At 46.1% G+C, this 25699-nt stretch overlaps 1 protein-coding gene across 1 annotated transcript in view; it reads right to left on the reverse strand.

Moving 5' to 3' along the window:
- The window catches only part of LOC126526662 (trypsin-1-like), a 97696-nt gene that overhangs the window by 67771 nt on the left and 4226 nt on the right, over positions 1-25699 (reverse strand). The window lies entirely within an intron of this gene.

Raw genomic sequence — 25699 nt, forward strand, 5'->3', positions numbered from 1 at the left:
GTGGCTTTATCAAATTTTCGTGGTCCTAATGTAAGCCACCCAGTAGTGTTCATTCTTTGAAACCTCTTTCGAGAGCACTGTTGTCGTTCGCGCGGAACACATTCTCGTCTCGCATTGGTTTTCTCCTTTCGCGGCAGAACGTTGAAGCGGATAAAGTACAACTGGGGAAATACACGGAGCGGGAAAGTGTTGAATATATTACTTTCAAATGAGCTGTGGAATTTGTCATTCAAGTAATAGAAAACATTGCTATAATTTTGAATAAATAGCTATTCATAGATGATGGAAAAATTCACCAGTGTGCACAAGGCAATTGCCAACAAAACACCAATCTTCGTATCTCGTCATTCATTTTAAAAGAAACAGCTCGGCATGCGCTAGCTAGGACACCTTAAGGCATCTCATGGGCAAAATCACTTTGCCAATGGCTTCTTAGTGCTGATCGAAATGTTATGCACCTGAAAAAGCAATTATCATTCAAATGCCTTAGCGAGACCGGCATGTACGTGAAGAAAGTGATTTTTTAATGCACAAAGACACAGTTGAAGGTGCACAATTCTATGGTAGATAGCTGCCCTTCGGTATCAGCAATCAACAAATTTAATTCCGATCGGCCGGAATGTTTCTTGTTTTTTTTTTTTTTTTTTGCAATGATTGCGGTGCGGCATAGTTCTGTCTACTGCGGTCTACTTTTACACAAAGCACAAAAAAAAGGAAATGACTCGCATCCAGCGCCAGGTCACGAAGCGGAAGGACAGTGATTATCGTACTCCACTTATTCATCACCGAAGAAATCATGGGAGCTTTAGGAAACAAAAAGAAAGCGAATACGAAGGATGGCGAGCTCAAAGGAAGGTAACCGTGATGCCTTCAATGAACAAAATATTCCATGGCTTCAAATTATTGGCGAAAGGCACGGCGCTGAAGTTTTGTATTTTTTTTCAGCTATTCTACAGGGGAAAGGTCTATACGAAAAATTTAATGTCACAGAAAATCTTTTCAAAACAATATGTGAACTAAACCATGTAATGAGATATTTGGAATACGTCGACAAAGCTGTCTGCAAGATTTCTTACACGCGCGGAAAATCCTACAAAGGGCCTACAGGCTGATGTATTAATATTAGGTTAAGTGAGCACAGGTACACGACAGAAATGCTCCATTCACTAGGTCCTTTGGCGGCACACTGAGCACAATGCGGCTGCAAGCCAATCTTACGTCAAACTCCTGCCTGTGCTTCGAGTTGTCGATAAATTCGACTTCGCCCTACCATCTGCTGGCCGCCTGGTTAGCTCAGGTGGCATAACGGCGGCGCCGGGTTCGACTCACGGACCAGGATGAATTTTTCTTCGACTGCGTGGCTTTTCTTTCGAACAACCCGTATGGGTTTCCTTTGTAGGAATTAGCTACGTTTGAGCGGATGTCTTATTTTGTCCCTTTATTAACTACTTCCATCCACCTTGCGGGTTTCCGAAGAAGTATTCAACGAAAGCAAGGCTTTCTCACGCTGCAGCTCTAAAACGAAGCGCGTGAAATTTCGGAAGCTTCATCATCATCATTCCATTTTATGTCTACTGCACGACGAAAGGCGCTACCTGCGATCTCCAATTACCCCTATCCTGCGCCAACCGATTCCAACTAGCGGCCGCAAATTTCCTAATTTCATCGCCCCATCTAGTCTTCTGCCGTCCTCGACTGCGCTTCCCTTCTTTTGGTAGCCATTCTGTCACCCTAATGGGCCAGAGCTTATCTAACCGGCGCATTACATGACCTGCCCACCTCAATTTTTTCTCTTAATATCATTTGGAATATCGGCTATACCCGTTCCTCTCTGCTCCAAACCGTTCTCTATCTGTCTCTTAACGTTATGCCTAGCATTCTTCGTACCATCGCTCTTTCGGCGGTCGTTAACTTGCTCTCAAGCTTCTTTGTTAATGTCCAAGTCTCTGCCCCATAAGTCAGCACCGGTAAAATGCACTGATTATACACTTTCCCTTTCGGTGATAAATGTAAGCTTCCAGTCAGGAGCTGACAATGTCTGCCGTATGCGACCTAGCTCATTCTTATTTTTCTATGAATTTTCTTCTCATGATGAGGGTTCCCTGTGAATAATTGACCTAGGTAAACGTACTCTTCACACACTCTAGAGACTGACTGGCGATACTCAGCTAACGTTCCTTTGCCCGGCTATTGGTGATTATCTTTGTCTTCTGCATATTAATCTTCAACCCCATTCTTACGCTCTCTCTGTTTAGGTCCTCAATTATTTGTTGCAACTCGTCTGCAGTGTTGCTGAATAGAACAATCTCATAGCAAACCGAAGATTGCTGTGGTATTCGCCGTCGATCCTTTCTCCTATGCCTTCCCAGCTTAATAGCTTGAATACTTCTTCCAAGCACGCAGTGAATAGTAGTAGAGAGATTCTGTCTCCTCGTCTGACCCCTTTCTTTATAGGTACCTTCCTTCTTGAGTAGAATTAAGGTATCTGTGGAATATCTGTGAATATTTTCCAAGATATCTACATAAGCGGTCTGTACACCTCGATTACGTTATGCCTCTATGATGGCTGGTATCTCTAATTTGGAAAATTATTTCATTCGAAAAATGACACAGGAAACCAGGTTAGAGCACCTTCTCTGGCGTTGAGAGAAAGAATCTTCAAATTCACAAACGATGGTTAGATCAAACCATACTTGTCATTGTGAGACCAGAGCTGCATAAATTACTTTCGTTTTCATCTGTCGTTGCATGTTTTCCTTTCATTTATCCACCTTGCATATATCTGAGGCATGCTAGCGAATAATAAACATTTTAAACTTTGCTCATATGTGTGTCAATTTCTTTTTAGTCCTTTTTATGGTCCAGTAACCAGAACGATGTCGTGCCAACTGTCCCATGTCGAAGCCATATTGGGCATAGTTGTTTCGATCGGACATGATCCCAATCGAAATTGCGGCATGTCCAGGGGGGTATCAATTCAGACATGATCAGCAGTTATGTCCACCTAAATATATAAAAAAAATTTCAAAATTCATGAAGCCTCACTAAGGCTCCACGGGTGGAAGGCGGAACAGAAGGCATGTTTTGAGTTAATTTTAATTTGCTTTCTACTCGCCGTAATGCTTGCCACTTAATGAAAAGATGCGCAAAGGACGGTATAATATTTTTGTGCTGAAATAAAAGAAAAAGCGTATTTTCGCCTATTCTGCCATCCAGCCCACATTAGTATGATAAAAACAAGAAATAAAGAACAAATGAAGGGGGATTTCCATAATGTTGACAGGACAAATACGGCAGTGAAAAGGACAGGCAGAGTGAAAAATCGGCGATTTCCAATGAGCTTAATCTTCGCGTTGGATTCCTTATGTACACTGGTGGAAAATAAACAAGACAAAGGACAGCGATTTATATTCTTCATCCACTGTCATAAGATTCGAGCGCGTGCTGCCAGTACATCAAGGCCCGGCACGATATTCAAATTCATGTTTCAACAGTACAATGGAAATTGCACTGACACGTATATATCCGATTTTTTTTTCATAATTTCATGCTCAATAATTTCACAAGTTAGCAGGGTCCTATGCTTAGCAATCACTTTCTATTCATTGAAAAGGGATGCGTTACGACCGTATTATTATTATTATTATTGTTATTATTATTATTATTATTATTATTATTATTATTACTATTATTATTTGTTTGGATGCATATAGAATTAACAGGAAACGGAAAGCGAGGAGCAGGTTCGCAACTGCCACCGGAAGGGGCACAACGCCTGCCTACTCTTGGGAAGGGAGGTGACAGCAACACAGAAACGGAAGATAGGAAGGAGGGGAGGAAAGTGGAAAGAAAGAGCAACAGGACAAATCTAAAGAATAAAGTAGAACACAGTACAGATCACACAGAGTAGGGCCGGTCACTGAAGGTCACGCTACTACAGAATGTTGAATAGAATTGTTTCGACGCTACAAGCGAGAACCTATCTTAGTTAACTCTAGACAAGTAAGTAGAGCGCGATGAGGCTGATCCCGTTTAGACGCACAACCACTGGGGTACAAACATTCGTCGAGTGTCGTGCACCTCAGGCCAAGGAGATGATAGTCTCTCACTAGCGACATGCGCTGAGCACTGAAAGCGGGGCACTCAAATATCAGATGCTGGAGTGTCTCGCAGCAGCCGCAAGACGTACACGATGGACTTGCCACAAGTCCTTGTCTGTATAAACGTTCGTGCACGTTCACGCAGCCAACCCTCAGCTTGAGTAGTTGTGCTCTAGCGCGACGAGGCAACCCTCGACCGCGAACACGCGGCGGGAACGTTCCAATTGCGACGCGCTGGTCTGGATGCTGCTTGAGTAGGTGGCGACGAATTAGCAGACGAGCGTCATCAAGCTCGCGAAATATTTCTGGGCAGTCACAGTTGGTATGAGCGCAAGTTGCAGCGAGTCGATCAGCCCCTTCATTTCCGGCGATTCCTACGTGTGATAATATCCATTGAGCAACGAGAGATACCCCACTAATGAAATTTTGCTCGCCGAGTCAGTAATGCTGCGCACAACTGGGCAACCAATTTCACTGCATTGTAACCTGCTAAGGGCAGCTGCGGGAGTCCGTAAAGATGGCAATCTTCGATGTAGTTAACTTCTCATGCACGTATTTCAGTGCAACATTAATCGCTGCAAGCTCCGCAATACAGTAGTGGCAGTGAATGCCAAGATGTCACATCACAATATTGTGAACGTCGTTGCGATGCTCACGCAAACGGCTGTTCAGGCATCTGCGCACTGTGCGACAACTCTTCTAATGAGTTCAATAAGTAAGATCAATTATTCAAAAAGTTTAATATTATCTTAGGGCCAAGTGCGTTTCGTGACGTTGTAGACGAGATTCAAAAACGACCCACCCAATTTTTGCTGACAACGTGCATACAGCGCGATCATTTTTCTGGCGTTTAAAGAAAGCCCACGAAGTATGAAACAAAGGAACTGTAAAGTAATGAAACGCACTTGGCGCTAATGTGAATATTAAAATTTTCGCACAATTGATCTGAGGTGATGAAGTGAGTAAGCCGAATATCAATGTACTCTCGGGAGCGCCACATGACGGCTAACCATATGCAGTTGGTTTCAGTCAGCTGCGGATAACCACATTTCTTTTTTTAAATCCTTGGTTAAAGTTACTTGAAACACCCTGTGTATTGCTCAGGACGGGCGCCGAACAAGATCTACCACAAATTCCAATTTTCTGGATAAAGATGCGGTCCTTCCAGGAAACAAAGGTTGATTTATTGAAAGACTTCAGTAGTTCCAAGAGACTGCTTGTCCATACCTGAGCGAGGTTGATGAGCAAATGAGCGAAATATGTCAATGAATTTTTCGCTCACCAACTCAAAGGGTTTGTCGTGAGGCATGTAGCACATATCAATAATTGACCTTTTGCCGTCAGTGTGAGTTATAGTAGTGTACAGGATGACACGTCCATAGTGATCAAAATATTGTTGCGGGGAACCTCGATGTCGGCTATCTTATATATAAATTGAATTTTCTCTTTGATAAATGCAGGGACGGTGGGTGGTTGGAATTTTTAGATCACGCTATCGACATACCAACACATTTTCTCAGTTGTGGTTATGATTCGCGAAATCATGGGCCTGCCGGGATTTTGTTTTGTGTTTTGGGCAGTAGGTAGAACTTTTCTGCTATCGTGTTTAGAAGAACCAGTGTTTTGTTGTGAGTTCATGGGATCTTTTTCGGTAAGTAAATCAATGAGAGTGTCACGGCCTAAAAGTTTGTAGTCGGTAGTTTCGTGACCAGGCAGTAATATTCAGAATGATTTATTATTCAGCTGAAGTAGTGCATCATGGAAACATACGATTATGTTTGTGCGAGAGCCCAGAGTTCTGAGGGCGTTTTTTTTTCTCATTATTGGAAATATTTCTCTAAAACAGCTATTATTTCTGAAACACAAATGTGCTCTCTCGTACCTGAGTTTCAGGAGAATGCCATTTTCGTAAAATCTGTACTGGGTGTTTTAAAGTTTTTCTTTAAATATTGCCAGATGACAATTTCTTCGTTTCACATTTGTAAAAATTAACAGGTTCTGTAAGTAGGCCGCAAGCGAGAATGATCGGCGACGGTCACACTTGTGTCTCCGATGAACCGCCGTCAGCTGCAATAGCCTGATCTCGATTCATGCAGTCTGTCAACACCAACGACGCTCTCACAGCTCCAAGAATCGCCATGCGCTGTGCATAGTATACAGGGTGTCGCCCCTAGCTTTAGGCAGAGTTTAAAAATACGCGAATGCCACGTAGCTGGACTGAACTCAAGGTAATGTTGCTTGGCGTCGCTCGGAGATACTCCGATTGTTTTTGTCATTCTACCTAATTACATAATCAGTCCTGGTTAATTAATCAACTTCTCAAATATTATAATCAGATTAAAAGCGCAAATGAGAAAATTGTAAAGCGACACCAGAAACTCCCGATACAGCTTGTTGTTCCTCAATTACTGCTGCACAAAAGTGCTTTTTCCAAGCGTGAAAGAAGCCCGCGAATACACGCAATGTGCCCCAGGTGGCCAGTGGCGCGGATATTTCGCGTGAATTGGCGGGCTTCTTTCACGCTTGGAGAAATACTTTTATGTAGCACGTATCGAGCAACAGAAAGCTTTCGCGAATTTTTCGTCGCCGATTCTGTGTTTTCTCTGTGTTGTCGGGTCGAACCCGTCGTAAGCACACCGCGTGCTTGACCCCTATGGTGTTGCACATTCAGAACCCACGCGAGCACCAGCGATAACACTCGACTGATGAATGGACCATACATGGGATCGCTTTGGCGCAAGCAAGCAAGGACGGTAGGGAACAAGGGGCGCCCTTCCGTCCTTCCTTGCTTGCGCCAAAGCGGTCATATTTATAGTCTGCTCCGCAATATCAGCCGAGTAGCCCAGCAACATGCACTTCTGGATTACGCTCGAACCGTCGTCGAGTCGCAGTCAAATAGCCGACATGCTTGAACCGCAGATGCGGTTTGGATGACCGACGACTGACGTTGCTCGGAGCAAGTTCGCTCAGCGGGAACTCGCCAGGAGGCGCCACAGCCGCTCCAGCTAGCGCGCGCCGTCCGGTGGACAGCCCAGGCAAGCGGCACATTAGGCGTCGACCGACGCAATGCATGTTTGCTTTCAGCCGGTGCGCACAGCCAGAATCTGTCCAGGCGCGCGTTGCGAGAAGTGCACGCGCTCTCACGTTCCAGCACACCGGTACCCAGTCAGGTCCGGACATAGACGCACGTGCAGAAAGCTGCTTCGTCCGCTCACTATAGGCTACCGGTTACTTCGCTGCCGTTGGCCGGCGAAGTTTTCAGTTCTGGTCGCACATAAATAGTAAATTTTCATGACTCATACTTGTGGCCATTGTCTGCTTCTTCAATGTCGTTACAAGATGACAATATCTTAGATGCGACGATACATTTCTTGATCCATCTACGTTGCTTACTTAAGGCCTAATCATGCGATCGATTTGCGTGCGATTAATTGATAGCGTGTTGGCCGGTACTAATTGCGCTTGGCGCAAAAGTTGTATTTCCATAGAATTTGAAATCTTCCGTGCTTCTATAGCAGCTTTGAAAATTTTAAACTACAGCAGCGATCTTCAGTGAAAAAAATTTTTTAGAGATTTCTTAATAAGAGAATGCCCTAAAACTTCTTTGTTTTAGATTTTGTGTTTAATACAATAATTTGTAAGTTGGTTAATCAATTTTTGCTAAATATTGTAAGGATATTATCGGGAGATACTCAAGGTACGAGCCGCCGCGAGAACGACGACGAAGTGGGTCTGTGCCCTTGGCGCGAGCGAATGTCGGCCTCGTGGTCTGGCTCAGGTCCAGTGTAAATTGCCGGTAAATAGCCTTTTCCGTCTGTGTCTTTCAACACGTAGCATTCTGGTGGAGGTGAGCGATGTACCGGAGTGGTCGGTACATCGAGCTTGTCCCCATGCCTCCCGGTGACGAGACCGCCTGCAACGGCTTCGGCTTGTCCGACTGCTCCAATCGTCCCGGTTGCCCAACATCGCGACCCTGGTGTGTTCTCTGGCCTGGAGGGACAGGACGTTGACGAATGGATCAAGCTATATGAACATGCCAGCGCTAATAACAGGTGGGACCCAACGATTATGCTTGCCAATGTCATCTTTTGTCCCGGCAACCTTGTGCCTTTGGCGCAAGCGAATGTCGGCCTGGTGCTCTGGCTCCAGTCCAGTGTAAATAGCCTGCAAATAACCTCTTCCGTCTCTGACAACCAGTCACCTAAGTTCATGAAAAATAGTTCTACATGCTCAAGAAGGGCGGGAAAAATACGGAGTTTCGTTTATTCTTGCAGAGCAAACGTATATTTCCGAAAAAGAGGAAGAAGTTAGCTAAAACGCTCTGTATATATATATATATATATATATATATATATATATATATATATATATATATATATATATATATATATATATATATATATATATATATAATTGCGCAAATGCAATCTTTTTTTTCATAGCACTGACGTGGAACCACAGGACATTCCTGGCGCTTTCATAGGTGGGAACCAGAAGAGACATCATATGAGCTTGAATATCCATTCAGGTCATTCACCTATTCTCAGGAAATGTTGATTATAAAATCTTTCGTTTTGTGTGTTAAAGATATTGCAGCATTGTGTTATCTATATTTGCGAAATTGTTCTCAAGGCTGTTTCACAAGAGGACAATTGCATTCATCTTTGTCTTTTCAGAAACCCACTGCTTACAGTTCTTTATGAGGAGTGCCGATAGTCCCTACATTATTTATACCAGGATAGGAATACTTTCAACACTTTTGTACGCGGAGTGTGCTAATTACTATATATAGAAGTCACAATAAACCTTCTTACTACCCCTCAGCACGATTTATGTATTAGTATTTTTCATCCTCCCCTTAATAAACATGTCAATGAATGTAGACGGTTGAGCTGTCTAGAAGTTCGGGTAAAGCATTTAGGTGGTGCTCCGTAGCGACTACATTTAAATCCAATTTGTTTGTGTAGTGTTGCTAAGGACAATGTCGACGTGAATGAAAGAGTGAAAACATCGCTGTTATATAATTGCTGTCGCTGCTTTCAGTTTTAAAGTACCCCCGTTTTAAACTGAAGGCTATGGCAACTGCCGAGCAATCGTGTCTTGTCGGTAAAGTTAGCTTTCCACCCACATCATTCTGCAAGCATGCCAACTATCTGGCTGCTGCGAGCTCTGGGCGTATCAGACGAGCAGAACACAACACCTCCCTTATTTGAACAGTCATTAGCTTGGAATTCTTAAATAGCAGGTCCATTTACACGACTACTCGCATTTCTACATAAAGCTGTCATTGAACGGGATTATGTATGCAGCAATTTATATTTTGCATTATCTCATTACATTATTACAACACTATACTTTGCAATTCTATCATCATTATAAAAATAGTGCAACGATGACCGCTTGGCTCACCTTAAACGCTCTTGGCACCCGTTGGGGCTCATCTTTGTCCAGCAAAAGATTAATGTCTTGCTTGAGTTTTCCTTCGTGAAAACTGGGAACTCGCTGAACACTGTCAAGTGCAATGTCTCACGGTGATAAGGCCCATGCCGTTGGTGCCTTGTAAGCATCAGATGGGCAACGTTAAAGCAAAAAAAAAAAGGCAAAGAAGATGGATAACGATTACTGTTGGGGGACAAGAATAAGCTGCTCACGTTAAAAGTGTTGTCAGAGCGGAATATTCAGTCATAACCGTCAATTTCGTCTTTGCCACAGGACGCCGCCATGAGTTCATGAACCCGCAGGGTAGACTGTATGCTGTAGTTCTTCAGTGTGCAATTCATGCAACCGGAAGTGTCGAATAAAAGCCCTGTCAGGGTGCTTTCTTTTTTTTTGAAGCCGCTGACTGCACGTGTCGCCGGGCTGTTGGCACCCGTGGCCGCGATTCTGAAAGTGGTCCCGATACCGCCAGTCTCGTTGACCCATTAAACCTCCTAACCTGACCTAAAACAGCTTCACCGTGTCCTCGCTAGATGGCTCTGTATTTAGACCTCATTCTGTAGGGAGAAGGGCACGAATAAAAAACGGCCACTGATGGTTACGGAGCCGCACTGCGAAGCGGCACGCCCCCCGCTCCCAAGCGACGGCCGCCGTTCAATGAACCCCTTCCGCCGAAGTAACTTTCTGGGTCATCCGCATTTCATCGCTATACGCCGCTGAGATCTCCAGCCAGGCGCGCCAGCAGCCTAGGACGCGTTACAAACGACCACGGTGCTTATCGTCCGTCGAGTATTACGTAACGCGGCCGACGCCAAGAGCGCTCGCATGCCGATTCTCTCACGCTCCGCCCTTTGCGACCCTCGTGAGTTGGAAACACTTTCCGATAATGAACACGCGTGCTTTTTTGTGTATTGCTCGACACCGTTGCATACGTTCCGAACTGCTGTGATCTACGTCAATAAAGCAAAATATATTAGGCAAAACAAGTGCATAATTGGTGTCCCCTTTTGGAAGAACAGCGCTTAATGCGTTAACTTCGCGGCTCAAAACGACCAAAGCCACGGCAATAAATTTATGCTCCCTGTAGATATTTTGTTTTCAACAAGCTATTTTTTCGTAGAGCCTGCACTTTTACATTCACATATGCAATCAAAGCTAAGTGACACCGTTAATATTTGTAGTTTGTCAAAAGCATTGTGAGTGAACTAATAATTTGCAGATATTGGCATTTTCTTTTTTTTTTTTTGCTGTCCAATGTCCTCTAGTGACTTTTCTTACGTGAACCAAAAAATGCCCGCAATGCATGCGTTCGTACAGGGATCCTCGTTGTCAGCAGACGCAACTCAAAGTAATAATTTTTCTTGCTCTCAGTCTGTTATTAATTTTGATAAAAATGTAAATGCTGATGTATATTGCATTGACTGATTCTCTATGTACAATAGATGCTTCGCTGAGTGAAAAATGTTCCTTTGTTGTGTCATAAGGTGGCATAAATACGTTCCGGCTATACAGCATATATCCAAAACCTCCCACAACAGCTAATAGGCGAAAAAACTTTCTTGGGTTTTTTTTTTTTTTTTTTTGCTTATTACTACTACCGATTTATGCAGTGAACAAAGCCTAATATTAGGTGCATATGTGTCAATTATTTAGGCGATTTTATTGCTTTCTGCCTTTTAGAATGCCGTCGGACCGGGCTTAGCGGTTTGCTAACTGGCGAGGGAATGGAAACGCGCGCTTCTGGACTCATTACATTTAACACAACGGATCTCTAAACTTCGGCATCATTATTTAATTTGCTTTTTATTAGCGTTCATAAATGGAAGCTCGCGTTTACCAAATCTACGGCCTACGCGAAAATTGTGGGAGAATATCTATCTAAATTCGCGATATTCAACAAACAATCGCAGTCAACAGCGGTCTTTGCAGGCTGCTGGCTGCTGAATAAAGCTTGAACTCTTCCTGGACTCGCCGAGGCCCCAACCAAATTTCTCGTATCTCACACTTCGTCTTATTACGTGCGGTGCTGTTCAATTTTCGTGCATATTGTCGCGTTGAAGTGGTGGCGAAGAACCAGAAGTAACAAACATTCGAGGGACGAACTTTACGCTTCATTGGGCAAACTCGTGCCCAGAAAAACGAGTGACACTTCCAGCGCAATGACTTCGGCGAGCACTGTTGTCGGTTGTCGAAATACGGGAACAAGTCAGTTGGCAATTTCTGCAGGACTCCTCCTCGTACACTCCAGAGCAATCGCTCTGCTATCGTGTGTTCCAGAATGCAGCACTATTATTTTCGCGCACCCAATTCTATTAGACAAGATGATTTCGCTAAAAAATCAGCGACAGCACTCGGAAACGTTTCAGTACACCTGGACACGTCTTGCACGCAGCGATAACATTGTGACAGAGGTTAGCCGGTGAAAAACATTCTGCGGAAAAATATAAACAATGTGCGCCTTACGCATGACGTTTCGCCGACTGTGTTCCTCTTCCACTCTCGCAAATTAATTTTACGTCATCTATTGCTTTTGCGTACGTTGCAAATGCCGTATAAACTTGAAGGGGGGTTGAAATAGCGCGATAAAAAAAACGAGGACTAGGGGAAGGAGCATAACACTGTATATTCGCGAAAATCAAAGTACAGGCTATTTCAAGCAAGACCTCTGGCACGTGACCATATCGTCACTCACACTCGTGCAGATAACATAAGAGAATTGTGCTGACTAATCGTAACTAGTAAAACACGTCTGTGGGCTAGTTGGTGCACTGTATTAAGAAAAAAACCAACACTCCTCTTTCCTGTCTTCTGGTATGCTAACTGCAACACTGCTTGTACCGAATAAACGTCAGGAAAATAAAAACTGAACCAATCACAAACCTTCAGTGGCCAAAGAAACGAAGACGACACATGTCTTAACAGATGGCGTCATGAGATGCACGCAAGCTGATCTTTGTACCGTAGTGATCGAACCGTTTTGAAAGCACGTGCCTACATTACTGCAGTGCCGTGAGGTAAATGCCAGTTATGACTACTGGCAACATTTCAAGTTTTCTCTCGTTTGTTTGCTTTATTGCTAAGCGCACGCTGATCAGATTGACTTCCGGAACCGGTTTGCGCGGCATTCGCATCCAGCCACGGTGCCGCAAGGCTCCGGCTGATTGCGCGTGGCGTCGGCCCCGCGTCGGCACGTGGCGTATTCCATCCGGAGCAGCTTAAGCGATTCCGGCCGCCGCTGTACAATTTCGTCTGAGTTGAATGGCAGAGGCGACTGTTTCCTTCAAGCGTAGCCGAACCTCCCCTCATAGATGGCGATTTCGACTAGTGCGCGGCGCCTGGAGCTCGCAAGCGAAGTCACCCTTTTCTAAAACACTTTTTTCGAACTTTTCTCCTTACTCATTTCCAGCTGCTATATTCATACAGCAGGTTCCCCTACAGGGCTGCTATTGGCCAATAGCTGACATCGACCAAGAAGGGTGTTCGGACCAGTGCGTTTCTTCCTGCTATTAGGGTGTATATTTATTGAGGCAATTAATTAGACAGGCTGGACTAAGCGAAATTCTGTGCTTCAAGTTTTGATAGAAATTAGGTACTTCCAAAAGTACGAATATCGTACAAACGCCGACTGAAGTTTGCTAACGCCAGGCCGCGCCTTCTTGCGTAGAAATCAAACTTTTTCCATTCTACTTATAAGTGCCGTAGCCAACAGATGTCGCTAATTTCTATTAGTTTTGCAGACCGAAGTAGCCTCGAGCCACGCAAAACTTATTGTCAGACCCGATGTACGCTTACTAGCGCGCCCTCAATCCTGGCTGCTCCTGAATATGGTGACGCTGTAGTGACGGTGAAGACAACAGCCCCAAAACTGCGAAAGACAAAATTAACTTTTTTATTCCAGAAACCTTTGTCCACAAAAGCAAGTCGCACTCAAAGCACAACGATAGCGGCGAACACAGTCGGCGGTCGTTTTAGCATCCCAAACAAAATGCGTTATCCTTTACCAGACGCTGACTGCGCTAACATTTTTAACCCAACATTTTATTCAGGTTTCGCCATGGAATCTGATACGCTTATCAAAAGAGTTTCTGCTCCTGTCATGTCAGAAATGCCTGCCATAATTTTTTGATTAAACAGTATCTGCAGCATATTAGAAAACCTTAAGATTTCATCGTCTGCTGGCCCTGACAAAATTACTTAAAAACTCCTAAAAGACACTAAAATCATTTCTGCTTCTTTCTTAATCTTGCTGTTTTTCCCATCGTTAACCGCAGGTAACCTACCGATCGAATGGAATGTGGGCAAGGTCGTTCTGCTCTGCAAATCAGGTAATAGGAACTCACCACTAAGCTGCCGCCTGATTTCTATAACAAGCCCCCCTTGCAAAACCATAGAACATGGCAGTTTCTCACAATTAATGGACTTTCACGACTCAAATAATTCTTTTTTTCATTCATCACAGCACGGTTGCCGCAAGGACTTTTCTTGTGAAAGCCAGTTGGCGATCTTTCTTGCATTCAAACCTAGATACTAATACACACACTGACGCGATTTTCCTCCATTTCTCAAAAGCCTTTGAAACAGTAGCTCATCAACGCCTGCTTCTAAAACTTTCACGGTTGAATATTCACTCTAACGTTCTAAGATGGATAAAATGATTTCTTACTAATCGCTCACAGTTTGTGCAAATCAATAATAGTGCTTCAAACCCGCTTCCTGGAACATCAGGCCTTCCACAGGGCTCTGTGCTAGTACCCCTCCTGTTTTTAATATATATTAATGATCCACTATTTAATGTCTCTTCTCACATCCGCGTATTTGCTGACGATTGCGTTGTCTACCGCACCATAACTAACATCACTGACCATGTATTGCTTCAGAACGGCCTAAACAATATTCAAAATAGGTGTGATGACTGACTAATGCTGCTAAGTCCTTTTAAATGCAAAGCGATGTCAGTAACCCGCCTTCGAAATCCTCTCGTATTCTCGTATCTAATATAAAACAAGGTAAATCTTTCTAATACTTAGGCATAACTAGTTCTTACGACCTTGACTGGTGTTCGCATGTGAATAACGTTATAGCATCTGCTAACAAAAAGCTCGGTTTTTTTAAACGCCACTTACGAAAAGCTCCTCCCCCGTAAAACTGTTAGCATACAAATCGTTCATCAGACCAGACCTAAACTTGAATGCGCTTCTGCTATCTGATGCCCGCATGAAATTTACCTTATTAACGCCTTTGAAGCCGTACAGAATCACACTGCCAGGTGCATTCACTCAACATATTCTTACATCTGCGCATCATCCTTAAAAGCAGACTCCACTTTAGCAACTCTTTCGTATCGCCGACGCATCGCCAGCTTATCCCTATTTCATAAATTTTGTGACAGTCCCTTCGCCATCGCACCATACATTTCACCGCTGGCATGAACATAACGTCGTAGTGGTCATTCATCAAGTGTCGCTCGACCCAAAACGCGCACTGTCACTTTTTCATCCTCGTTTTTCCCTCATGTAGTTGTAGACTGGAACGGCCTTCCTTGCGACATCGCTGCTATCACCACTTCATCTGCATTGACGGGCGGTGTGTCATATATTCTCTCACCTTAACTAATATTGTTTTAACTATTGTTGTAATTCCCCCCCCCCCTATGTAATACCCCCGAGTGGGGTCTCTAGAGAAAGTCAGAAAGAAAGAAAGAAAGAAAGAAAGAACGAAAGAAAGAAAGAAAGAAAGAAAGAAAGAAAGAAAGAAAGCTGATCTGCGGGACAAGCGCATCGACTTTTTTACCTCGCTCATCGAAGGTTCCATAATAACATAGCTGGCGCCCACGTGTCTTCGAGGAAGTACTACACAATTCGCGTTGCGCGTACATGCTATCAGACGACACAAGTTTCGCGAAGAGAGTGCACCGCGGGCCTCTTTGCTGTCTTTCCGGGAATTTTGTGGGCTCCTTGACGCGGGGGAAAGCTTTGTACACAAATAACCGCGATGGCACCGCGGGCATGTGCTGCCGCCGTCGCCGCCGCGCCTGACATCGCACGTGCACCTGACGCGTCCTCTTCCCACGCTCGGCTGTCAAAAGCTGATTAGTTATGGTCAGAGTGCTTTTGTGTACGGAGTGTTGACGCGACCATTTCTTGCCCCGTAAACTCTGACGCTTATTGGATGATGTCGGCTTGCCTGATTAGTCGGAGTAACGAAATACCCTATTCGTGGAGAAGCATGCGCCTCCCGCCGGTCCGCGGGTCCCTTGGATGCTGGGGAAACTTATTTAAGGAATAGTTTGGGGTAGTTTTGGTGAGTGAGCAAGTAGACAGCAGCGGACGGCGCAACTTCGCCACGGGAGACCAGGCCGGTCCGGCAGGCCGACGACGACGGGTAAAATACCAAGTGAATAAATCTAGTTGTTGGAATGCTACCTCTCGTCGTCGTACCTGCCGATTTGGACTTGCCCCTGCCAGAGGTCGTCCCCATTCATCTTCGTCTCCCTGGTGAGCTGATGGGTCAGATAACGAACGGCTGCGTCACTTCGCTACACAAGGTTCGGTGACCCCAGAGAGTGGATAGAACCACCGATAACATTCGAGAAACTTCCGATCACGGTGTAAGAATATTATGGGAGGTCTGTGAACGGCGCCCGTTCCAGCATACTGGTTTTTCGTGCGCTTCAGGCAGTTGTAAGATGGCGCGTACCGTGTTGGGGCCAGAAGCGAACGAGCACAGCGAAAGATGGAAGAGCGAACGCGGAGCGGCAGGTGGACGACGCGAGCCACGATAGGTGGAGACCAATGTGAGCGGCCCCTTCAGTGGGCTTCTTCGATCTTCCACTTCTGGCTTCCCGCGGGCTGCCAGAGCCAGCCAGAGCGTCTTCGTTTTTCTTGAGTTGCTCCGCCCACCGCGCCACGCACTTCCGCCGGGCGTTCGTTTTGCTCGGGCTGGGCGGTTCTGGCTACCCGCGGGCTGCCAGAACCTGCCAGGACGATTTTGCTCTGGCTGCACTCTGGAAGTTCTCTGGATAGCAGACGACTAAAACAGGCGATGGGCACTCGCCGCCATCTTTGCAGGGACTTCACGGATTGCAACGTAGGCGCTTGAGAACTTAAATTTACCTCGCTCAGCCAACTGTATGCGGTCATCTTCGGATTTTCTTACTTGTAGCATTAGAGTGTTTTAGTTGAGCGTCTTTACGGTACGCTCCGCTCCGAGCGGCCCCGCTAAGCCACAGCGGAGCGGCGGGTGATTTTCACGTTTTAGTTGCACGTTTAGCGTAGCGGAGCGGACCTTTCGTAGTTGCAGCGCCCCCTGGCTAAATTCAGGGTAATGAAAGAAAATAAAAACACTTTATGATCACTCTTATACTGCAAAACGTATATATGTATTTATATAACTTGTTTCTCCATGAAGTATCTAGACGTGCGCTTGTAATGCGTTACTGGTCCATTTTATACAATGGAAAATAAAGCGCCGTCTTGGGGAACGCCACGTGTTAGCCAGCGCGCTTGCTTTCTGCATCCAATCCAATCCGTTCTGGCGCCAACGCTAGCCAAAGTGCTGCGCGGCACGCTCCGCTCAGGCAGCTTCTAAGCGGACCGTGTTCCTCGCTCCGCTATCCCGCTTACTGCTAAGCGGACGGCGCATGCGCATTCGCGCTTCCGCTCCGCTTAACTGCTTAGCGGAGCGTAAACACGCTCAACTAAAACACTCTATTATCTTTTTAGGTGCTAAAGCGCTCCGTTCCGCATTGCGAAGCGGTGTGATATTAGTCGTGGTGAACTGTCTAAAGCTTTTGTGTGTGTACGTGTGTGTGTCCTCTGAAGGCTTCTTCGCGGCGGTGATCAGCGCGCCGCGCTCTCATGCGTGCATGTTATCTGGGGCCCTATAACGTAAAACTATTCCAATATGTTTCTATTCCAATCTCCTGACGTCAAATTTGCGTAACCACTGACGCAAGCACCGGGCGGTCACCCGCAGGGTTGTCTGAACGGACCACTCAAACGCTCTCCTCGTTCATAGGAGGTCACTTTTGTTTGCTTGAAAAACGAATAACATTGCCTACACTGAGCGGCTTGTCGCATCTAATTGGCTGACAAGAGGCGAGGAGAAGGCTCAAGTGGAGAGGGATTCACTGGGGCAGAGCCAGTGCACTGAAAATCGACAACCGGATGAAGAGGGTGGTGCCGGCGTCTGCGATTGGTCGGCTTTCCCTTACTCAGCTTGGGGTGGCTGGTCGAAAATCACGGAGGCATGCAACGGAAGCTTAAGAATGACGCTAAAACTGACCCTCAGCAAAGAAGAGTTGGCAGAATGAGGTGGTAAACGTGCCAAAAGGGCTCGAAAACGTTACACGGTCACGCAAGAAGCTTTATTATACGCAAATACACCGATGCTCTCCGGCAGGTGCGAGTAGCCAGCGTCTCAGCGATCGGCGGCCGCGATCTTTTATTCCTTTCGGAACGGGGCAGCCTGAGGCTATTCCGAAGAAAATTCAGTTTTGTTCGGCATATTAATGCATCTTTATCGCGTACACGTCACTTTGACGCGGTGAGATTGTGCGGTTTTGTGATGTCGCGTTACAGGCAGGTGAAGTGGGTGCAGCCCGAAAACTTTTTACCAATAGCCGAGGGCTAATGGCGAAAAGGGGTCGAATCTGAAATAACTGTTTTTCTTTTTTCTGTCAAATCATGCATAATCAGTGTGTACACATCATATCAGATGGGGAGGTATCGCGGTTTTCGTGACGTCGAGTGACAGACACGTGAAGTGGGCGTGGTCGAAAAAAGTTTTTGACCAATCGAGGAGGGCTGATAGCAGAATTGGAATAGAAAAGTTTGGAATAGTTTTACGTTATAGCGCCCCTGCATCGTGTTCCACGCAAGTTGTAGACGCTCATTCACGCATATTGCGGTACGTTTTCAGTTCCTCTTTCTCTGGTGGAGTTCCTTTTCACATATCTCACGTATGTATGCGGAGATATCTCCTTTTTTCTGCAGTTAGCGAAGGCGTGTCAGCTAGCCCGTGTTCGCTCCGTCTCTCCGTCGTGTGCTGGGTTGGCAGTTCGAAACCGATATGTGTCTGAACTGCAGGCCGTTGATGTGAGAAAGCATTGGTTGAGTAATAGGCACACGTACATTAGATACATGTGCATTGGCTTATTGCTCTCATTATCGCGACCAATGTTGCTTTTCGGGTGAAATTTTTCGCTGGTCACAGGCGGCGTGCATTTTCACGCGCCAGCCGCGTCCCTAGCTCCTTAGGGTCCAAATGAGGAGCACCATCAGCCACGACAAACTTTCTGAAATCGAAGGCCAAGGAGATCGGCACGAAATTTTATGCGTATAAAACGTACCCGATATCCTGCTTTTTCATGTCTTTTGAACTGATGAGACAACGCCAACTCATCAACATCGCCGGTGGGCGACGTGATCGCCGCGAGCAGACATCCTCGAGCTATCGCTTTCGAGGATACAATTACTGCGCACGACTGCGCGTCTTGTTACCGGGCGCGTGAAGACCATTTGTTGCGCTGCACAAGGTGAGGTTGGCCCAGTGCGCGTCCTGTGCTGAGTCGCGCGAAATCGCACAAGAGTGATCGTATCCCTGAATGCAACTATATATTTTCTAGCTGGCAACGCATAAATGGCCCGACTACGCCGGGCACGCGCCGGCCTCGCCAGGCACTGCCATGCTGGTAGCATGTTTACATTCGGACAGCTGTCCTGGCGTTCGGATTTGCAAACTTCGGGCAGGTTCGAGTTGTCTTGGGAACCTAGCCCACGTGACTTCCTATCAGAACCGGAACTAGCTGGCTGCCATCTCGCTGCCAGCGGGCTGCCAGAACTCCGAAAATCGAAGAGGCCCAGTGACGTGCGCGCGGCTAACTGGTGTTACGCGGACCCGCCCGACCGATCGTTTCGTACCATCGTGTGCTCGCGCTTGTTTGTTTGCTTTGGTCTCGTTCGCGTTTGTTTATTGCCATGGTGGGAAATAAATGAGTGAACAAGCTCACACAACAATTCACACCGCAATAAACCGTGAAAAAGCAACACACGTGTGCCAGCGCACAGCACAGAAGTGCTCGCAACTGCGTGCGATGAACGCGAATGATGATGTGATGTCGATGTGGCTTCATCCTTTAGAATGAGCTAGCAGCCCTCACCATATAGCGCCGCCACTCGGAGGCAGGGTTGCCATATTGGGCCATTAAAAGCCAAATTGGGCTACTTTTTGTCCGAGTTAGCGTCAGAATTTTCCTTTTGGCTGTGTGGCTATTAAAAAAAATTTAATTATGGGGTTTTACGTGCCAGAACCACTATTTGATTATCAGGCACGCCGTAGTGGAGGACTCCGGAAATTTTGACCACCTGGGTTTCTTTAACGTGCTTCTAAATCTAAGTACACGGGTGTTTTCGCATTTCGCCCCCATCGAAATGCGGCCGCCGTGGCCGGGATTCGATCCCGCGACCTCGTGCTCAGCAGCCCAACACCATAGCCACTGAGCAACCACGGCGGGTGTGTGGCTATTTTTGGGCTACATCTTTTCCCCGTGTAAAAAAAGTTTACATAGTTAAGCACAAATGAAAAGCACGCTGGAATCGAAATGCACACGACATCAGGTTAAAGAAATTGAGCGCGTCTTGAACACATATGCATGTCAAAATTGAACACATATGCATGTCAAAAACTCAAGGATCGCAGCCTTTTGATAATTTTAATTGTGAAAGCAGGCCTCAGGAAACACGTCTCCATCTGCGAACCAACGCTGTTGCTGTCTCCACATGTGAGCTTTCTGCGTCCTACGCTTTAAGCCTGAGATGCTTTTAGCTCCCATTGACGTTGTGCCGCGGGTGACCTCGGCGCCAGAACGGAGGGAGAACACCGAGCTGCACCTAACCGAAATTTGCCAAATTTTCTGCCTGCCGCATGGCGCCTACGTGGCAATTCGCTCGGACCCTTCCTGCCCAAATTGCTTCTCCTCCAACGCCAACGCAGAACATATCCTCTTCCGTTGCCCCACAGCCACCGCACCTATCCGTTCCCTACGCAACTCAAAACCCTCCTCCTGTCTTTGCTATAACTACCCGTATCAAATGCCGCCGTCGAACGAGTGTTCAGCCAGGTCTCGCTTATTAAAAGCAACCTTCGAAATAGAATCTCGAACGAGACATTGGTAGCGCTCCTCCACGTGAAGTTTGGCCTGGCCAGAAACGGAGGCTGCAACAAGGATTTTAAACCGGGCCAAGAATTGTTGTCCCGTTTCAGCCCTGACATTTTGTCTGGGCCTAGCAGTTCCACTTCGCAATAAGCTCGTGATGCTTAATCATAGCATACTTTTTTATATCTATATATCGTTCTGGATTTTGTACCAACCGTCATCTATTGTGTTAAACATTGTCTTGAATTTTTTTGTAGTCCTTCGTTTAGTGCGTTATGTGGTGTAAAGCAAAATTATCATGAGCTGTAAGTAATAACACTGAACGCCTGAATGCATGTCATTGCTTAGCGTGTTTATTGCTCATTGCTATTTGTGTATTGCTGTTTTCGTGATTTATTGGTGCTCTGGAAAAAAAAAAAGAACAGTGCATTTGCAATAAAGACCGCATTTGCCTTATCATGAATTTGCCTCCGTGCCGGCGTTTCTGCACTTCTTGCGGTTGTGCAGCGCCTGTTTTCCGTGCCACATGGCCACCGTGACGATGCGCGCGGAGGTGATGCCTGGTCAACCGTGAAAAAACCATGTAGGTATTCTTGCCGAAAATTAATTCAATAAGCTTAAGAAATTATTTCACAAAAAGACGAAGCTTTTTGGCTACTGCTGGGCTACCCAAAAGTATCGCTTTTGGCTACATTTGTGCTACTGCGGAGACCAATTTGGCTACCTGTGGTTGAAGCGATCTGGCAACCCTGCTCGGAAGACGGCAGAAGCGCACGCAAGTTGTCGATGCGCTCTCAGCTCGGCGAGGCGCCACCATTCGCACACCTCTCAATATTGTTACACAGTGCTTCCGATACATGCAGGCGCTTCCGGCGCTGCGGGATAACATTTGTTGGTGAAACGGATTCACCCGGGAAAGATAAACAAGTACACGGGTCAGTATCTAGACACCTTGGGAGACACTGCTTCCTATAGCTTTTCCTCAAAGCATGCCTTTTGGATGTGGCTGCTCTCCGTTGGTCAAGCTGGTGCAGGACAAAGATGGTCCATACCACACAACATGGCCAGACAGGAGTACATAAACGCGAGTGCGCACCCCAGCCCTGCACGCAGTAAGCCATTACAGTAGCAGTTGCGTCTGCAACGTAGCGTCCGCGTCGGCACGGGCTGCCGCTACGAGCGCGCTCGCTGTGGCTCGCCGAGAGCTGGCTCAGCAGAAAAGCGTGCCACGATTGGTATCTGCGAGCGACTTGGCTCAAGGTCAGAACGCCTACATCCGACGAACAGGTCGTCTGCTTTCCTAGCTGCACATCCTCCAGCTGCGTCGCAATCATGGTCGAAGCCCGATACGTCATAAATCCTTTAAACGTGAGTCGGGAATGCGGCATCTATCGCTTAGCTGATGTGCACGCAGCCGACGTACTCGCGGGAGCGAACATGAAGATGAAATTTTGTCGCCCCTTAAAAATTGCGTGATCGTCGTAGAGATAAGTACGAAAAATTATGTGCGGCTCATACCACTCAATGCGAGAATAATAGCGTAGCTTTCTAGAGAGAGAGATAGAGAGAGAGAGAGAAAGAAAGGCAAAGGAAAGAGGGGGAGGTTAACAAGATATTATCTCCGGTTGGCTACCCTGTACCGGGGGAGGGGCAGAAGGTTCTAGTAAAATGAAGAGTAGCAAAAGGACAAGACACCATGGGCTCCACCGTAAGCTAAGAAATTGCCTCTGAGTTCGGCGCGTCATAGCTGACGCTCCAAAATCGGAAGTAGCGGCATCCATGTGAACAGTCAAAATCAAATCTGAACTGCACGCCACGTTAGGTGGCTGGAGCGTTGTGGGCACCGCCTCGCTCCGCCGTAGCTTTCGCCGTGCAGAGCATCGCAGAAGGACAAAGAGCGCCAAGAAGGGGATCACTTTCTTTGACTTGTGACCATAAAGACCACAATCCTACACCAATAATAACTCCGCTTCTTCTGAATGCATTTGAGCACTTTATGTGACAAGGTATTTCTGAAATAGGCTGTTTTAATGTGGGATGCATTTCTCAACTTCTATAAAACGTGGTCCACGAACCTTTTAAATGGTGTGCCCTGTGCAGTCGGGGCAGAGCTTGACACAAGGCCTACAGGCGCATACGGCGCTAACCTGATTCGAGAGAATGCTTGTTATTTTTAGCACGAAGGTGTTCTATGTAAGAATCCACCTGCAACTTCCTCTAACGAATATGACGTCGGTGCGAACGCGAAAATATGCTCCCTTTTGCAGGGATGGCGCCGTAATCTAGGAACAGTGAAGCGAAGTACTGCATCGTAACACTGACGAGCGCTAACAGGGAGCGCTTCGGTAGTCTGACCGCATCGAAGGCTCCAACGCGGTGTAGCCTGGTGCAGACGGTGTGGGCCTTCTGCTGAGGTGACGACGCAGCTTCCGCACGTGGTTTGCATTTCGCTTTCGATTACCCTGTGACGTCTCGCCGCCTACGGAGTGCAGCTTCAGCATCCACTAGCAGTGCTTACACGCCGCCTACTAATTCGCTTGCGATGGCACCAACTGCTGCGCTAAGCGTCGCAGAAGGACAACGACCTCGACGGGTGAATCTCACTTTCTTCCGGCGAGGCCAGCATGATGCAGAACGCCTTTCCGCGTTCGCCGCGCACGCTGCGAACTCTACCACTCGCATTCCTGAAGCTGAGCGCGTCGCAACTCAAGCGGCTGCCAAAAACACACGAGGGAGCCGCCCCTAAATGCTCGTCGCCGAAGCGTCTCGGCAGCAGGACCCCGCTCGCCAACAGGGCGCCGAACCTGCAACAGTGTCGCCAGCCCGCATATCGAGCGCCTTTCGCTGCAGCGGACCTTGAGTGCACGAATGAAGCATGCAACAGCTTCTGTGATGACACGTTTCACTTTCGTGTTCTACCGATTCCTATGAAAGAGAGTTCCATTATATATATATTTTTAAGTGCATAGGGACCCCTAGAAGTACAATATGAAAGACATTTCATCCTACGGATTTTGCGGTCAAGATAAAGCTGATAACCGTGTGTATATCGACGCGGTACATATATGCAGATAACTAATAGTGCATAACAGAGTATTAATAATTCAGCCGACGTTGATCATCATGGTCATCATCATCATGAGCCAATTTTTATGTCCGCAGCAGGACGAAAGCCTCCCAGTGGTCTCCAATCACCCCTGCCTTGCGATACCCGATTCCAAATCGTGTCTTCAAATTTTCTAATTTCATCAGCCCACTTAGTTTTGTGCCGTACAAGACTGTGCTCCTTTCCCTTACCAGCCATTCTGCAGCCCTCATGGCCCTCCGATTACCTGCCCTACGAATTATATGGACTGCCCATGTCCAATGTTTCTGCTAATGCTAGCAAGAATATCGGCTATACCCCTATGCTCCGATCCACACCACTCTTTTTCTTTCTCTTAACTTTAGGCCTAACATTTTTCGTTCCATCGCTCTTTGCGCGGTCCTTAACTAATGCTCCCGCGCTTCCTTTTAATCTCCAAGTTTTTGTCCCATATGTTACCACCGGTAGAATGCAATGATTGCATACTTTTCTTTCCCCCGACAGTGATAAGCTCCCACTCAGGATTTGGTAATGCCCGCCGTATGCATTTCAACTTATTTGTATTCTTCTGTTATTAAATTTCCTTCTCATCATCGGGGTCCTCTATGAGTAACTGACCTTGGTAATAACGTTGATAATGACAGCGAACTTTAATACACTTGTGCAAGAATTCGAATGAAACGAATGCAATGAAGAGCCGAGCAAACGAGCAGCTGTAACACCTCACAGAAGCTGAAGATATGCTAGAGAACAGTTACTTTCATATGTTCCCTGAACATGCTACATTTACGTTGTTGGTTTCATCGTGTTCGGATAACTAGTCGAAATCTCCGCTTTGCTCTTGAGAACGGTGTGCGCAATTTCCCACGTACATACAAGCCATGTCCGTGATTATGTATGGGTTGTGTCGGCTAAGCGTTGGCTGACAACGGATGCAGTGGTGGCGCTTGCCAACAGCCACATTGTCGTTGGTTGAGCTGGTTATAAATTCGGTTGTGACAGCTAATGAACTTACGTGTGGAAAGGAGCCTCCTGCACAGGGGCACCTATTCGACGAATTACCATCCAATAAAAGCAAAATGAAAATGAAAAAGTAAAACTATGTAACGTAGAAAAGTTTATTTACTTGTAAATAAAGGAACGAGTGCATTGCGCAAGAACATTGCTACATAACGACTAAGCCTAAAACTGGCCTAACGGCATGTTAAGTGGTTCGACGCCCCAACCTGCACACAATAATGCTACGTTGTATGCTGGCTGCTTTCTTAGGCAAAATTATTAAAATGGCCTGCGGCGGGTTCGCGATTCCAGCATCTGAGCTGGCTGAAGAGGCGAAGTGTACTGGCGCAAGAAATGGAGGTCCACAATCAGTTACCTAAATTATTGACTAATTATATGTTTAAAATATTACGGCACATTTTGAAATTTTCTAATTATAACCAGTGAGTTCAAGAATGGTCACGTCCTCAGAATTCATTCGAAGTACGCCTACCTTGCAAATTGTCTCCCACAATTCGTAAATTGCACAATATTCCTGAAAGTATTTACTAAAAGGTAAGTGGTTAATGTTTGTGAATACTAGAATTAAATATTTCAATTTGTTGCACAAGTAATGTACAACAAATTCTCCATTGTGCTCTCTATTTAGGGATTCGTGTTCAAGACTTACAGTGATCTTATATGCCAAAGGCTTTTGTTTTTAAAGTAGACGCTAACAAAAAACGTGTTATGTATAGGTATGGTAAGTTCTGTTACATATATTCTTTCGTACAGCTCTAGCCTTTTCATTCCTTTTATACTTTTCATTCCTTTTAAGCACACGGATATCAAACAATGGTGCAAGTGAAGCCGCTGGCGCAAATCGAAACACTGAGCAGATAACGCTATTTAGGCCAGCGACATTGAGTCTGACCTAAAATAAAA

The sequence above is a fragment of the Dermacentor andersoni genome, chromosome 8 (assembly GCF_023375885.2).
Source record: "Dermacentor andersoni chromosome 8, qqDerAnde1_hic_scaffold, whole genome shotgun sequence".
NCBI classification, from domain to species: domain Eukaryota; kingdom Metazoa; phylum Arthropoda; class Arachnida; order Ixodida; family Ixodidae; genus Dermacentor; species Dermacentor andersoni.